Source organism: Nannospalax galili, unplaced genomic scaffold, assembly GCF_000622305.1.
Source record: "Nannospalax galili isolate Female #2095 unplaced genomic scaffold, S.galili_v1.0 scaffold261, whole genome shotgun sequence".
NCBI lineage: Eukaryota > Metazoa > Chordata > Mammalia > Rodentia > Spalacidae > Nannospalax > Nannospalax galili.
In genome coordinates, this window is record NW_008345226.1 from 1,798,206 (window position 1) to 1,813,993 (window position 15,788).

General features: G+C 39.1%; 1 protein-coding gene across 1 annotated transcript in view; it reads left to right on the plus strand.

The window, feature by feature from the left end:
• Window positions 1–7,761: 7,761 nt before the first annotated feature.
• Hhla2 (HERV-H LTR-associating 2) overlaps window positions 7,762–15,788 on the plus strand; it is a 97,411-nt gene continuing 89,384 nt past the window's right edge. The window contains exon 1 of the mRNA XM_017800206.2: window positions 7,762–7,862. The gene's annotated coding sequence lies outside the window, so the exon portion shown is untranslated. The remainder of the gene's footprint in view (window positions 7,863–15,788) is intronic.

Below are 15,788 nucleotides of genomic sequence, written 5' to 3' on the forward strand. Positions count from 1 at the left end.
GATGGCTCAAATCTGCTCTGTACATGGCCTCAGAAATCTAACCCCTGGAACAGCAACTGTCCATAAGCATGCTGACCTATTAAACAGGTGACAAGCTATCTTACTAGCAAAGGGACTAGTGGTCCCAAGGGAGCTGAACATTGTACTTGCTTCCCCAACGACTGGAAAGAAGAAGAACCCAGGCCACTGTAGATGTGTCACAGAACCACTAAGGATGCTGCAACAGGACTGCTGGGGAGAGGAGTGTGAGTGAGGCTTTGCTTTCAGGCTGAGGGCCCAGGAGCCAGTACCACCTCTCCAGCTGCTGTAGCTGCTGCTCCTCTGCCTCTGGGTGGGAGTGGGGGTATGAACTTGGCCTAGGGCCTTCACCTGCAACTTCCTGAGTCACCACTGGTGCCTAAATAGCTGCCTGCAAGCAGGCTCAGAGGAATTTCAAATAGTTTTTCAAAGTGATACTCGGGTTGTTAAGGCTACTGCTCAAAACTGAACCAGACTTTTGACCTGGCATGTGTAAGAGGACCTTCTGTTCTGAAGTTGAGTCAATAATTCAAACTAGGACCTCAGACTCAGGACACTGATGTGGGTATTGACCTAGAGCCCTAGTAGCAATAGTTCAATTTATAGCATTCCGTAGGGCTTTCTGGTTTTCTTTATTGTAGTTCTGTATTTTCCTGACTGCTGCCTTCTATGGAATACTAACCCATTCTTACACACTCAAAATTTAGAGCGACGGGTGACCTCTACTGTCATTTTCATCTGTAAGTAAAACCTCAGCAATATTAAGGACGATTTGTACCGCATAATGTTTTGTGACTTTCTAAAAGTCATACTGAGGAATTTTGAGTGACATTGTTTCATAGTAATTAGGAGCACGTTGTTTTTAAATGGACACTTTGGTACCACACAGCTCCTAAAGGCAAGCCAGTCACATTGGGTCCACACTTGAGAAAATAGCAATTATCACTAAAGAAAGAGTTATCATTCTCATACTTTAAAAAGTTCAAAACATAAAAACTCTCCTGGATTTAGGACACATCTGTCTTAAGTGGTAAGGGAATTTTCATATAGGACTTTTCATAAGGAAGTTTCAGAGGTAATTCTGACATTGTAAGTGTTTTGCTTCATATGCTGACTTGTGAAATTAACCTTCTTATAAAATCCAATCCCACTTTGCTATTTTGACACTTCTTTTGTATGAAAGTATTCATTAACATTCACATAATTGCCCTGTTTCTAGAGCAAGTATGCAATTTCTTACAAAATGAAGAGTTCATAATTCATATCTAGTAAAGTCCACCCTGTCTGCCACTAACTGACACCTGACACCTTGGACTTGAAGGAGATTTTTTTCTACTGTTGGTCCTGCTGGATCCTGCTGAATTTGATTGCTCACCTGCACTGAAAGGTGATACCATCCCAGGCCATTTGCAATGCCCACTTTTTACTTGCTGTTGTTCTTTCTATTAGAAATGCCTGGCTCTTTTCTGATTCTATACTGCTAGTGATGACTACAAGTCAGCAAATAGGATTGCAAATAAGTTGATTGGAGGGCTAGCGTAACTTTGCTTTTGCCACAATGGTCATGCAAAGTGTAATTAATTTTTTATAATAATATTGGAGACTAAGATCAGGTATGTGGCTCACACCTTTAATCCTAGCATTGGGAGGCAGAGGCACATGGATCTCTTTGAGTTCGAGGCCAACTGGGTCTACATAGAGAGTTCCAGGCTATCTCTCTCTCTCTCTGTCTCTGTCTCTGTCTCTCTCTGTCTCTCTCTCTCTCTGACTTTCTATATATATGTATGAGACTAGGGAAAGCCATGATAACTATGAGATCTTACACTGTATTAGAATGTGAAATCAGTGAAGGAATGGACTTAAAAAATAAAAGTATTTCATTTTCTGAGTAAATCACACAGAGTTTCAAGGACAATAGTGTGTGTGTGTGTGTGTGTGTGTGTGTGTGTGTGTGTGTGTGTAGGCCAGAGATCAACCTTAGGCATTGTTCCTTGGGTGCTGTCCACCATATTCTGAAACAGGGCTGTCACTGACATAGAGCTCACTGATTTGGCCAGTGTCAGGCCAACAGACTCTAGGAAGCTGCTTGTCTCTGCCTCCTTAACACTGAGATTATGAACTTGCATACCACCACATTACATGGGCTCTTTTTATGTGAGCTCTGGGCATCAAAGTCAGGTCCTTATGCTTGTGAAGCAGGCACTTTATCCACTGAGCTGTTTCTCCAGGCCAAGGACAATTAAAAAAAGATATTTATTATTTTTATTTTATGTGTATGAGTGTATTGCCTGCATGTATGTGAGTGCACCCATGTCATGCAATGCCTGCAGAGGTCAGAAGAGGGTGTCAGATCCCTTGGAACTGGAGTTAAGGAGAGTAGTTAGCTGCCCTGTGGGTGCTGGAAATCGAACCTGGGTCCTCTGCAAGAGCAGTCAGTCCTCTTAACTCCTGAGCCATCTTGCCAGCTCCGCAGGACAGTTTTTAAAACATGTTTTTGTAGTTTATTAATCCTCTCATGAGGTTTTTACAGTTACTGCAGTTAAGTCATTGTAAAATCTTTATTCCTGCTCACTGCTAACATCAGTGTTGGCCTCTGCAGTCCCCCTGATGTCCTTCATTTTATGTTTTCATTTGTTTCACTGTTTTCTTGAAGGTTTTTCTTCTCATAAAAGCCATGTCTTGCAAATCTGTGTGTGGGTTCCTTTTTCTCTGCATAACCCAAACAACCAAACATGAATCATGCCAAAGCCAGCTGTCTTGCCACCACCATAATGGGTTCTGAATCCAAATTCAAAGACGATATCTAGTGTGGTTTTGTACATTTTAGCTTGTTTCTTCAAATTACTGTCTTCAGTGTTGTTGCCTTTCTGTGGTAAAGGCCATCAAAGACCGTAGATTTCCTCTGAGGTAGTTGGTTCCACATGAACTTCCTTTTCCTCAGAATTACTGTGTTGTTTGTGGTGGCTACAGCTCCCTAGACAGTCAAGGAGGAAAAGGGGCAGGGGCAATTTTTAAAAACATGTATTGCTGAACCTGGTAGTGCAGACCTGTAATCTCAGCTAATTGGGAAGTTAAGGCAGGAAGATTACAGGTTCAAAGCCTGCCTGAGCTCCTTAGTGAATTTACAGTCAGCCTAGCCAACTTAAATAAAATATTTTGTCTCAAAATAAAAAGTAAAAAGGAAGTAAAAGATGTACTTCATTGGTAGAGTACAAGACCCTGGGTTCAGTCCTTACTACTGTGAAACAAAGGCACAAATAAAATTCTAAGAATACATTTTTTTTTCTAAAGAATTAAAAGCAATTATGGAAACAACTTTCATTTTCTAACTTTTTTCAAGTAAAATAACTTGCTATCATCTTTATGAACCAAAAAATTACAATCAAAATACAATAAACTACAGTCAAACAACAAACTAAGCTATGATCAAATGTTCTTGCCAAGTTATAATTTACCAAGTTTTTAATCACACAGATAATTCTGGTGTTTATTTCATAGAAGAGTAGCTGATAAAAGTTCTCTATGTTATGCTTGCTTGGGGAGAATGGACTCATTGACTACTCTACATAGGTTGAATAGGTGAGTCTTAAGATATATGACCCCATATATCAAATGCAAACTGGTATTTCACCATGATAAATATTTATGTAATATGTCTAAGACCCAGAAGCCCAGTTTCTTTTCCTCATATGTATAACTTAACATACTGCCTCTCAATCTTAGTGTACCTGTACACCAATGTTTACATGTAAGCCTCTTTATTTCTGTACCTGTCAAATATAGACAGTGATCTTAGTAGCTATTATCTCAGAGCTAGTGTGACCAATTAATTGATAGTCTGCACAAACTGAATGCAGCTATTCCCTTTGGACTGTTATTTATCTTTAAATTTGTCCTTTCTAAATCAAGAATAGCAGTTAGTTTTTCTAGATCCTATTCTATATAATATGCTGATATCAATATGGTATTTCACTTCAGAGGTTTCATTTATTTTTCTCAATATCTTTCTTGTACATGAAACAAACAAATATGAATAGCCATGTTCCATTTACAAATCCTTGAAGGGCAAACCTCAGTCAATACACATGTGTATATATAATTACAGCTGGTAAATATTGACGTTATTGCTATTATAAACCTCAGATATATAAAGACATTCTGTTTTCCCTATTCAATGAGGCTGTTTAAAATAAACCATCCGTATATCTAAAATAAGAAGCCATAAGAATAAAAATCTGACTACTTATTAGAAAACACAGGATGAAAAGGAGACTGCCAGGAAGTTTTACAGACTGAAATGTCACTGGGTAAAGATAGCTACTTCTAGCTCTCTCAAGTTGTCTGCAGATGGGCAACTTACATATTTTGCTTCAGTTTTACATATACATTCTTCTTCTTAAGAAATCGTTACCTGGATTTCCTTTTATTAAGCACCTAGTATATATAAGCCATGCAGGTCATAAAGAAATTATACTTGGTATTCAAATATTAAATCTTAGAGCCTTTGCCTGTAATTGGAAATAAAATAGGATAATAAGAAAAATGGACCAGAAAATTGAAAGAGTATGCTTGTATCCTATTTTAAATGAGGTTACATCATGAAGCAGAGCCTGAGATAAATCTTTCATGCAAGCACATCTCAGGGGGAGGGGTTGAACCCAGGGAATAAGGGAGGAAGCCCTGAAGAGAATAAGACAGGGTGGAGGAAGAGCTAATCCAAGGTGTCCTGCTGAGCTGGTTATCCCCGTTAGAAATGGGGTCCTGTTCCCGGTGGGAAATCATATACAATACCCTTGAGGATTACCAACTTGAGACACAAAATAAGTAGCAGCCTGACCCCCACAGGCTAACTTTAACACTAGAGAATATCAATGTTATGTTTTTAAGGCGTCCTATTAGGAAGCAGAGGATCCTCAGGACAGATACACAGTACAACCAAGAGATGTCAAGAATACATGTGTGGAGCTAGTTAACAATGGGCAAGGCAAAAATGGGTGGGCTAAGGAAGCGTGACAGGAACTTGAAGATCTCTAATGTAATTCTCAACTTCAACAGTTACTCCTTGTGTGTATCATGCCAGCACAGCCTTGTTTTCTCTTCGTAGAAGCAGGAGGCTCGCCTACCTTTTCTGTTCATCAGAGTAATTCCCAAGAGAGTACTTTGAAATTGTTTGGCAGATAACCCATTGCAAACTTGAAAGTCACTGAGAATGTTGTAGACCTGACACATATCCAGAAATCAGAGAAGAGGACACAGAAAACATGTAGAAGACCCTGGGAATCCCTGTGCTGATTTGGCAGTTCTGTAACAGCAATGAATAGGGATGTACATAACTCATCACAACAGCCCAAAAGGTGTAAATCTAACATCAAACATATATATATTAAATATTTTATTTATTATTTTGTTTTATGTGTATGAGTGTATTGCCTGTATGAATGTAAGTGCACCTGTGTTGTATAGTGCCCACTAAGGTCAGAATAGGGCATAGGAGCCCCTGGAACTGGAGTCACAGATTTTTGTGAGTCATTTTGTGGGTGCTGGAAACCAAACCTGGGTCGCCTACAAGAGCAGTCAGTGCTCTTCACCACTGAGCCATCTCTCCAGCCCCCCAAATTTTTATATTAATTGGAATAATAGGAGAATGTTTCTTGCTAGGGTTAACATTGATCAAATGTCTTCATCAAATGCCTAATATATGAAGACTATAATACCTGGCTATAAGACCAACATAAGATCTACATTTTAGTCATATCTCCACTTCTTAGCTTTAGATTTCAAATTCACTTTCTTCTACAGTGCTTTGACAATTGAAAGACTGCAGTTGCCTTATTAATTTTAGCCCTGTTTGATCTCTGAACATTCAACCAGTAGTTTCTCTCATTCTCAAGTTATGTGACAGCTCTGCTTTTATTTCTTCATCATTTTTGCAAATTTAATAAATGTTAAATGCCATCGTTACTGTAAATTCTCCTCTGGAGTATGGGTGTAGGTGTGTATTCAAGACAGATGTAATCAGGGTTAACAATATTCCATATGTCACCTCTCTTCCCAGTCACTTGAAGACATTAAGGAGAGACTTTGCAAACTGATATTTAAAATGATAACAGGCTTTCAGTGACTAACAACTGAATTTCTGCAAGCTGTGGCCCTCCAGGATTTTCTCGTGTAGTGATAAACACATCTCAAGGGAAAGGTCTTCAAACTCTGAGACTGCTGATCTAGTCTTCACCATTGGCATGGATTTGTAGTAGCTTTTTCTGTAACATAACCCTTCAAGCTGCTTAGTCATTGATGTTTTTTGGGGCGGGGGTCTTTTTGAGACAGGGTCTCCCTGTAACTCCAGCTGGCCTGGAACTCATTATGTAGACCAGGCTGGCCTTGAACTCAGAGATCCACCTGCCTTTGCCTCCTGAGTGCTGGGCCTGTACCACCACACCCAGAGTCATTGATACTTTTTAAAACATTAGTTCTATTTTTACTTTCAGTGTGGACAATTCCTGCATACCTAATATCTCCGTATGTGTATAGTATTTCATCTTAAAACTTCAAAAATCTTCAAAGACTGTCAGGTTCTTCTACTTTGAGATTCTGTGAAAAGTCTGTTGCCCCTATGTATATGGTTTAGTACTTTAGGGTCTTAGCTATTTCCTTAAACTAACATGAGAGTGGCTGTGATGTCCCGGGAAGTACATGGCACTAGGGATTCGGAGGTGGAAGCTGGGATTGCTTACACCTTTCAAGGAAGTCCCAGTTTGATCTTGTGTCATAATAGATCTTACTAAAGAATGATAAAAGTTACAGTGGGTGACTTTGAGGATGCTGGGCCTTCCAAGCCAGTTTTCAGTGGGTAATAGAAGGCTCAGTATAAATGACTCCAGGATAGAAAAAGATCAAGAAACAGGAAGGGAGAGGAGTTTCCCAAATATGCCTGGCCCTGCAGGTCTCAGTAAGAAAGATGTGGTGAGGTCTGGCATGGCAGCACACACCTTTAATCCCAGCACTTGGGAGGCAGAGGCAGTCTAATCTTGGTGTCTACACAGGGAGTTTCAGGCCAGCCAGAACTACATAGTGAGACCAGTCTCAAAAAACAAAACAACAAAACAAACAAAACAAGAATGATGAGTAATATACAAAAGCTGGGTACAGACACAAGCATCCTCCTGGTGGTTGGAGAGAGAGAGAGAGAGAGAGAGAGAGAGAGAGAGAGAGAGAGAGAATTATAATAATTGACATGACAGCATAGAAGAAACATACTGTTAAGTCCTCCCTATGGATTTGAGAGATTTTACAAAGGTTTCACTCTGCTGATGAGTTTGCTAAGCTTGTGTGTTCTAGCAACCAGGACTGAGATAAAGACTAGAGGCATGAATGAACTGTGAACTTATTGTAGAACTGTGGTTCTTTTTCATAGCACTGTCAGCAACAATTGCCGCCAAACTGCAATCAGTTTCCAACTTTGTGGTAAGCTAGCTAGGTTTCCTATGAACTTGAAGTGTTTAAAGCAGCCCACCCCAGGAGGCTGTGTTAATCTGATGCTGACTACTGGCACACACAGCATGACCTGAGTACAGGTCTGCTGGACTTTAAGGTCGCTGTGCCATAATTACCATTTGAAACTTTACCTTTGATTCCAAGTCTAGATGACACAGAGCTAGGTGGGGCTTGATTTCAAGGAAGGTGCTATTGGGTTTCTTCGATTTGGTATAGATAAATAAACATACTCTACACTTCATTCTTAGACAAACTCACTACATTCATCCATGCTCTTCATCACATCTGAATCCAGGGCTTCCTTGTAGGTTATTTATCATATGAATAGAAGATATGGATTTCTAAGCAAGGTAAGGATTGCTTTCTAAGTTGTTTATACTTAGAGCTTGAAGTTGGACATGATTGAATCAAATGTGTATTTTTTTAAAGTATTCTATTTATTAGTATTTTTTATTTTATTTTCTGTGTATGGGTGTATTACCTGCATGTGTGTAAGTATACCCGTGTTGTGCAAAATGTGTATTGTTTTAACTTGACATGTTACTTTTATGTTAGAAAAAAAGGCCATTTAAATCACTTTAGTGCAAATATGTAAAGCACATGTGTACAAATGAAATACTTAATAAAATGTTGAATTGAAGGAAGTCACTGATGTATTTAAAATAGAAGAACTTAACAAAGAGAAGAGGAAGCCCTAATGTTCTAAAAGGCAAGCAGGGGAGAGTTGAAAAATGTTTGTTTTAAAAGTATTGAGGGACTTTTAATCTCTGTGGATGTATTTTTTACTTATCTAGTCACACTCTAGAGGCTTGGCAGCTACCCCAGGGAAGCAATGCTCACCACTGTAGTGGCTGTGGGAAGGCTGGGCTGCAGGGAAGAACACAGCAATGATTTTTCTAGCAAAAGAACCAAGTGATCTTTGAATTTGAAAACAAGAAACTTCCAAGTCTCCTATAGGTACTTCCACCATTTCAAGGGAAAGTCATTAAGTTTATTTTATGTTTAACATCCAAGAAATTATTTTAAAAGTTCAGATTTAATTCTTACTAGGTTTTTATTGTTTGGGACTTGGAATAATAGAAAAAATATTACTAGATAATTTAGTGGGGTTCTTTTGTTCTGCTGATGTCTGATAAAAAAAAAATGAGTTTCCTCATTTCCAAGAAACTTGATGGAAACTATCTCTGCCCCAAACAGTAAATGGGTTCTAGGTACTACATTTAGAAGCATATTCTAGTAGAAAAATACAATTAGGTGTAGACATCAAGGTCACAGTCTCCAGCAGCAAACGGTCCTTGGTACGAAGCCTGCTTTATCATTAACTAGCTGTGTGGTGTCCTCTGAGTCTTAGTTTCTTAATCTGTAAAATGACAGGAATGTCTGGGTTTGCTGTGAAGAATTAAAGAAATATCTTAAAATGCTTAGCAAGGTACCTAGTTTGTAAAGATTGTTCAGTACATATTGGTTATTATGTATATATTTTACCATATAGATGTAAAAGATAAGTTAGCTCCTATATCATATTACCAAGTACCTTAAAAGTTTGGTCGTTCTTTGAGCCAAGTCTGTGAATAAGGTTCTGCCTGCTCTTGTTTGATCTTGGCCTGCACTGGGGAAGGAATCAATCCCTGAGTTCATTTTCCCCCCTGATCCCTGGAAGAAATCATATTTATCTTAATGTTTTGTTAAACATTAAGGACACGACTCCTGTGGCTCCTCCTTCTTTTGACCAAGAATCAGGTGTGTGCCATAAAAGTAGACATTCAGGGAGGATTTTCCTTCTGAGGCTGTCAAATCAACTGTGAGTCACCATGCTTGTCTAAGAGTGGACATTTTGTTTGAACAGATTTGAAACCATGCCTTCTTTAAGCTTCTGAAGGAAATCGGTATAACTGGCTTCCTACTGTAAACATGAAAACCTTTCCCTTTTCCAACATCATGACTTTCCTATCTCTAAGGAGCTACAAAGTTGTTACCTCTTGACTACTAAGTCCTGGGAAAAATGGACTCAAGGAAAATCCTGTGTCTTCTGTTCTTTCAGGTATTAGGTATTCACACTCTAGGCTGACTCCAACCGCCATTAAAACTAAAACAAAACAAAAACCAAGGTCCAAGCCCATTCCACGTCAAAGGAGCGACAAGCTTTTGACCTCTTAAACATCCTGCTCTTCTGGTTTTCTTTAGCTCCAGTTCTTTCCAATAAATTCTATCTTCCTATCATGTGGACATTTTTTACTGGTATTGAGTTATGGTGCTAGTTGTGCAAAAGTTGCAGAGACTAGAATGTGACTAACAGGTGGGCCTTCTCATGATAGCTTTTTTTCATAATTTTTCTCTGCAAAAATTATTAAGTGTCATTTCAGAGGCCCCTTTAAGTTCTGAGAATTGATGCTATTCTTCCTTAGCCCTTGATCTTAAAGTCTATAATCCCACATCATTCCTTACAGCCACTTGGAGTTCAAGATCTGAATCCCCAAGAGGTAAGATGTTAAGACACTAAGTGGAGACAGGCCAGTGAATGCTTAGAAGGTTTTCATTTTAAAACTGTCATTTCAGGTGTTTGCTTCATGCCACTCAGGTTCTGACTATATTACAAATGGGGTCCTTTTTTAAAAAAAAAGTCAAATTTCATCCAGATTAGAGGCATCGTAGAGAACTCCATCTGAAGAAAACCTCCTTTGACTTTCCTTTTTGCCTTTCCCACTCTTTGCTGTAGCTATAATCACTAGAGCACACACCCAGTTGTTCAAAGTCTATGACACTGCGTTTGACTTTGGTAAGGTTTCCATTTATAGAGCAATAAGGTTTAACATCACTTCTAAAGCAATCACATTTAATTACTGAATATTGCTCTGAGAGATTTATTCAAAATTTATATTACTAATATAATTACATGTACACTAAGCTAGCAGCTCTAGAGTTGTAATCAACTTGCTAATAAGTTTAATTTTTAAGAATAAGCACAAAAAGAGAAATCATTTTTATAAAAGTTCTAGGAGTCATAATAGCCTAAGTGAAAATTGGAACAATGGACAGAGTCTGAGCTTGGAAATCTTAAGATTTCAAGTGTGGTGGGAAGGAAGGTATAGGATGAACATTAAAATGCTAAGGGTACATCAGATATGATGTTCTGAGTTTGAGATTTCTGGGATAGTACAGAAATTTCCAGGTGATAAGGAAAGGGACCCATCTTGTAAAAAATCTAGGCCAAGTGTAAAGGAAGTAGAATTCTTGATTTTTTGTTCCCTCATAGTTTTAGACTTGCTGGGCAAGATGTAATAGATGACAGAAAAAGAAAAACGTCAAGGCAAATGTCCATAAAGGAGGTATCCATTAAAAAATATTTCGGCTCTAGTAATAAAGACTATCTGAACCCAACCACATGACTTATGGCTTAAAAACCATTGCTGCACCTTAGCTAAGCTCCTTTAGGAGTGATGGTCACTTCAGAAGAATCGAAGATTCTGACTGAGATGTGGGTGCCCTCAGGTTGTATACTCTATGATCTGGAAAGAACACCAGCATAGGAGATTGTCAGGTTTATTTCTAGATTCTAATGTGGAAGGGAACATGGGGAAAAGAGCAGCTCCAATTAAGAAAAAGGAGAGGGGGAAACAGTGCTTTCAGGGAAAGAATCAGGTTTCAATTGAGGCAGTCAGTCAACAGGAATCTTAGCTATGTTCCTTACTGCAGTTCATTGTGGAATGATGTTTTCCGAGGACACAGTGAAGAATTCCAAGTCTGGCTGGGTGGGTGGGTAACAGAGAAAGCACCAGGGCTGATAAGCCAAGGTACATCTGGTTCACAACAGGAAGTGCTGGCCCTGCTCAGGTGGGAGGCAGGGTAGAGAAAACAGCCTAGAGATTTCAAGGATCACTTACCTGGGATTTCAGTACATTCCTTTGTATCAGAGGGAGGATTCAGTACAAGCAGCTGTGGAGTCAAAGATTCAGGAGCAAGTGATGTATTAAAATAGGGCTTTCAGGAGAATACAGTTAGGGAGTTCAGGGATGCTAGGCTGAGGAGCAGAATGGGAACTTAATCCAGGTGAACCATTGACATACAAAAGTTGATTTGCTGGGGATTCTGGGAAGTAAGCTTCTTTTCTTAGCAAGAGGAGTTGGTAAAGCCAACATTTTTCTTTTTTCTAGCTTTGCTTGTGTGTGGATGAAATGTCTGCAGTGTAATGTGTGTGCATGAGATGTCTTCAGGGAGCCGGGATCCGGAAAAGGAGTTCTGAATCAAGCAGGCCCTAGGCTCCTGGGCTCCCTGAGTCTCTATGATAGTAATCAGAAAACTTTTGTTATCTAAATCAGTTCCTGGATTTTAAAAGAAAAAATAAAAGCTATTGTTATTGTTATTACTTCCAACAGAATTCTAAATTCTTAAATACTTTAATTATCCTATGATGCTTATCTAAATGTGCTTTAATTTTAGGATTGCAAGTAATCAAAAATGACTAAGGGTATCAAATATTTAGGTTTAGCTTCTAATGCTGCTGCAATATTTCATGGTATTGCAATTAAATGAAAGAAGGGAATTGCCTTTCACACTGGAAAGGAAGGCGGGGATTACACATCTGTAAGTAGATCTTCTAATTTATGTCTTCTGTTCTTAGACTTGGTGTTTCTGAATGTGAAGAGACCTAGGCTTCCAAAACCAGTTTCCTCACTGAATTTAGCCTTTTATTTTATATGCCGAACAACTTTATATCCTAGTGGGCTTCATAGATTACATTTCTAATTCTTGCACAAACTTGTGCTTTTGTATTGAGGGTCTGACACAGTTCTGCAAACTGTCATAGAAGGGCTGTTTGCATTTTTTTAAAAAAATTGTTTATATTTTTGTGTGTAAATGTTTTGCCTGCGTGTAAGTGCACCCATGTTGTACAATGCCTACACAGGTCAGAAGAAGACATTGGATCCCCTGGAACTGGAGTTACAGACAGTTATTGGCCTTCATGTGGGTGCTAGGAATTGAACCCAGGCCCTCTGCAAGCAGCCAGTGCTCTTAACCACTGACCATGTGTCCAGCCCCCTGCATCTTCTTTTCATCATTCTTTTGTCTTGCCTGAATTCCAGATAGGACTGCAGGAACAGATGGCTGAGTACCAATTATACCTAGGCTCCATTTTTCCTAGTTTCATTCATTTTCCTTTCAATTTTACACTTTTATTTATTTTTCTTGTGTGTGTGTGAACATACACACATGTATACCAAGGTTTACATGTATGAAGTTCAGAACACAACTTTTGGGAGTTGGTTCCCTCATGTGGATTCTGGGGATAGACTCAGGTCCTTTGGCCTGGCTTCAGGCACCTTTACCCGTGGAGCCATCTTGCCTGCAACATTTCCTTTCCTGAGGATTCTAAGCACATCTGTTGTTCTCAAGGTGTTTGCTTTCTTCAGGAGTCATCTTCTTGCAGTTTTTCTTCCTGAGGTAGCACCTACTCAACTCAAAATTTCCCATTCTTTGCTGCTATACAACCTCAGCTATACCACATTACCTTCTGTCTCAAGTGACTCCAAGTCTCTTTGCCTCTTCTTTCCCTCTTTTCTCCAAGAAAGGACTCTCTCCAAGACTCCTTTCCCTCTTCCTTAGGATGGTCTGAGAGTCTGCACTCCCCCTCTTTCTCTTTGGGAATTTTGAGGGTGACCACCAGAGCATCATTCTGTTTGGAAGTTCTGTGGTCTTTTCCTATAGGGGCTCTGCTTCTGTCTCCATCAACACAAGCAGCCTCCAGGCTGACTTCCACTGATATTTTGGAACCCGGCAGCTTACTTTATTACCTCTTTGTTTGGTTTCCTACTTTTTGCTGTTATTTCTCTTGATATAATTTGAGTGCCCCTCATTTCTGGGCACTTCCTGTGAATTTGAGAAGTCAGTATGTTGCCTGAACATTATAAAGGCAAAGCTAGTTTAATCCACATGATGGAGTTGGGATACTGGTTAATACTCTCATTCAGAAGAAAGTTGAGATGTGTTATTAGGAAACTAAACAAGCAAGTATCTGAGATGCGATTGTCGTGCTGCTATTTAGACTCACAGTCGAATGCAAGATTATGCACTTACTAATTGCATGGATCTTGTTTCTCTAGTTGGGAAATGACTATTAATATTAAGTTATAACAACCTGACCTTTTGTGGTATGTAAATGAGCTTGGAAGAGAAAGTTGCCCCAGTTCATTTCTCTGTTTTTCTGTATGTTTGTTAATTATTTATTTGATAGCAGATCTAAAATAGTAAGTTCTAAAATAACTGGAAACCTGTAAATATTTCACTACCCAGGCAGGGTTCAGCTTACCTCCCCCCAGTTCACTGAGAGGGTGTTGATATAGACATTTTATTTATTATCTGACACCACTCCCAACTTCTCCCTTTGTACTTTGATTTGTTCAGGTTACTCATGAGGAGTCCTGGATTCTGACAGCCAGTGGCATTCTGTTTTATTCAAGGCAGGTAATAAACTTTTTCCACCATCCTCTCTTTTGTCTTGCCTGTGAATCCTGGAGACTTTTTTCCTATTTTTACATGTCCTCAATTTAAGTTGCAGTCACCTCCTTGTTATTTTCTTGTCACAAGGAATTTTCAAAAGTGGCTGCAATGGTAAGATTTTTGAGGCCTACAAAAGATGTTACACATCAGGGTCCCCAAGTTAAAAGTAGAGGAGGTAAGAAATTCACTTCAAAGAAGTAGCTCCTTCTGGAGCTCCTTTTTCTCTTCCGGGCTTGCTCCTTCCGTGAAAACAGCAGGGAGGAACAGAAAGCAAAAGTCACAGAATCAGCAGATTCCACGGGCTTCTGTGGAAAGCCAAAGCTTATTTTTCTTTTTCTCCACTCAAATTTCTTCCTTCGCTTTTATCGATGTTCAAATGCTTAATTAGTGTAAAGTTGGTCCTGAGTATTCGATATGAACTCTTACTGGAATGTGCACTTCAGTTTTGGATAAAAGAATCCAACTTTGTCTTCATTTTGAGGACATTTTCCATCTTGTTTTTGTTGTCAGCTGCTCCTTTGAAGGGTTTTCAGCTTCAGGGGCTGCATCATTGTTTGCGATCTAAGGGTTAACTTCATTAGCAATCGCATTCATCTCTTTCACCGGAATTCATCAGGAAAGCTCAAATTTCTTCTATCCCAGTAATGGGCTTTCAGGGATGTCATCTCTGAACTTTGCTAGCTCCGTGTTGGTACTAATTATCTTTAGACATTTTAATCCACGACTTAATCCATTTCCTTACATCTCAGTCCTCTGTCATCTTATTTTGTTAGGCATGTTCTTAAGTATGTGTATGTATTCTGCCCAGTGCTTCCAGAGCATAGCCCTAAGACAAGAGAAGGCTTTTCTTCTGTTCTTCAGACTGTTTTTATCTCAAGCTGGAATTTAGTTTTTGACCATTTGTATGCCATCCCTAAAGCCTACTCCTTTTATAGACATTATGGCATTGATTACATGCTCAGTGTACTATTTCTTTATTTTACTGGTGAATAGTCAAATTAATTTGATGTAGTATGTACATGATAAACTCATGTTTAATTTTTTGCCACTGTAATTGAGACCTTATAACTCATAATGCTAACGATAACTGCAATCACCTCACACCACAGGACTCTCTGAGGGCTGAATATTGTATTGTCTCCTTGTTTTCTTGGCTTGAATTATTTATTGGCCAGGGATGCATGTTAAACAGTGTATAGTTTTGGTTAGATTACTTGACTGAACACACACACACACACACACACACACACACACACACACACACATATATATTATATATATATTAAAATTTTCTTTGGGTTGTTGTGTGTCTGAGGAGGATGCTTCAGGACTCTTACTGATTTCCCCCAGTTTGAGGTATAAACAGTGTAAGCTATACTTGAATTAGAGAGTTGACTCCATGGTCCATGTTCCCACTTATTTTAGGCTACTACCCAATTTAGAAAGAAGAAAAAATTATTTCTTTCCAAAATTATGTATTGTACTAAGGTCCCAGGGCTCTCACAAATGTGGTGACTTAAAATAGTGAAAATAGTTTTTTCCTAAGTTCTGAAGGCCTAATGTCTAAAATCTAGGTTTCAGCAGGTCCATACTCCTTCCCAAGGCTCCAGGGAGAATCCTTCCTTGTCTCTTCCTGATTCTGGTGCACTGGTCCTGATATTTCTAGGTTGTGACCACATAATTCTAGTGTCTGCCTCCATCTTCCTATGGCCTGTCTTCTCATGTGTCTATGTATGCCTTTGGGTCTCTCATAGGATTTAGGGTATAGCCTAATTATATAT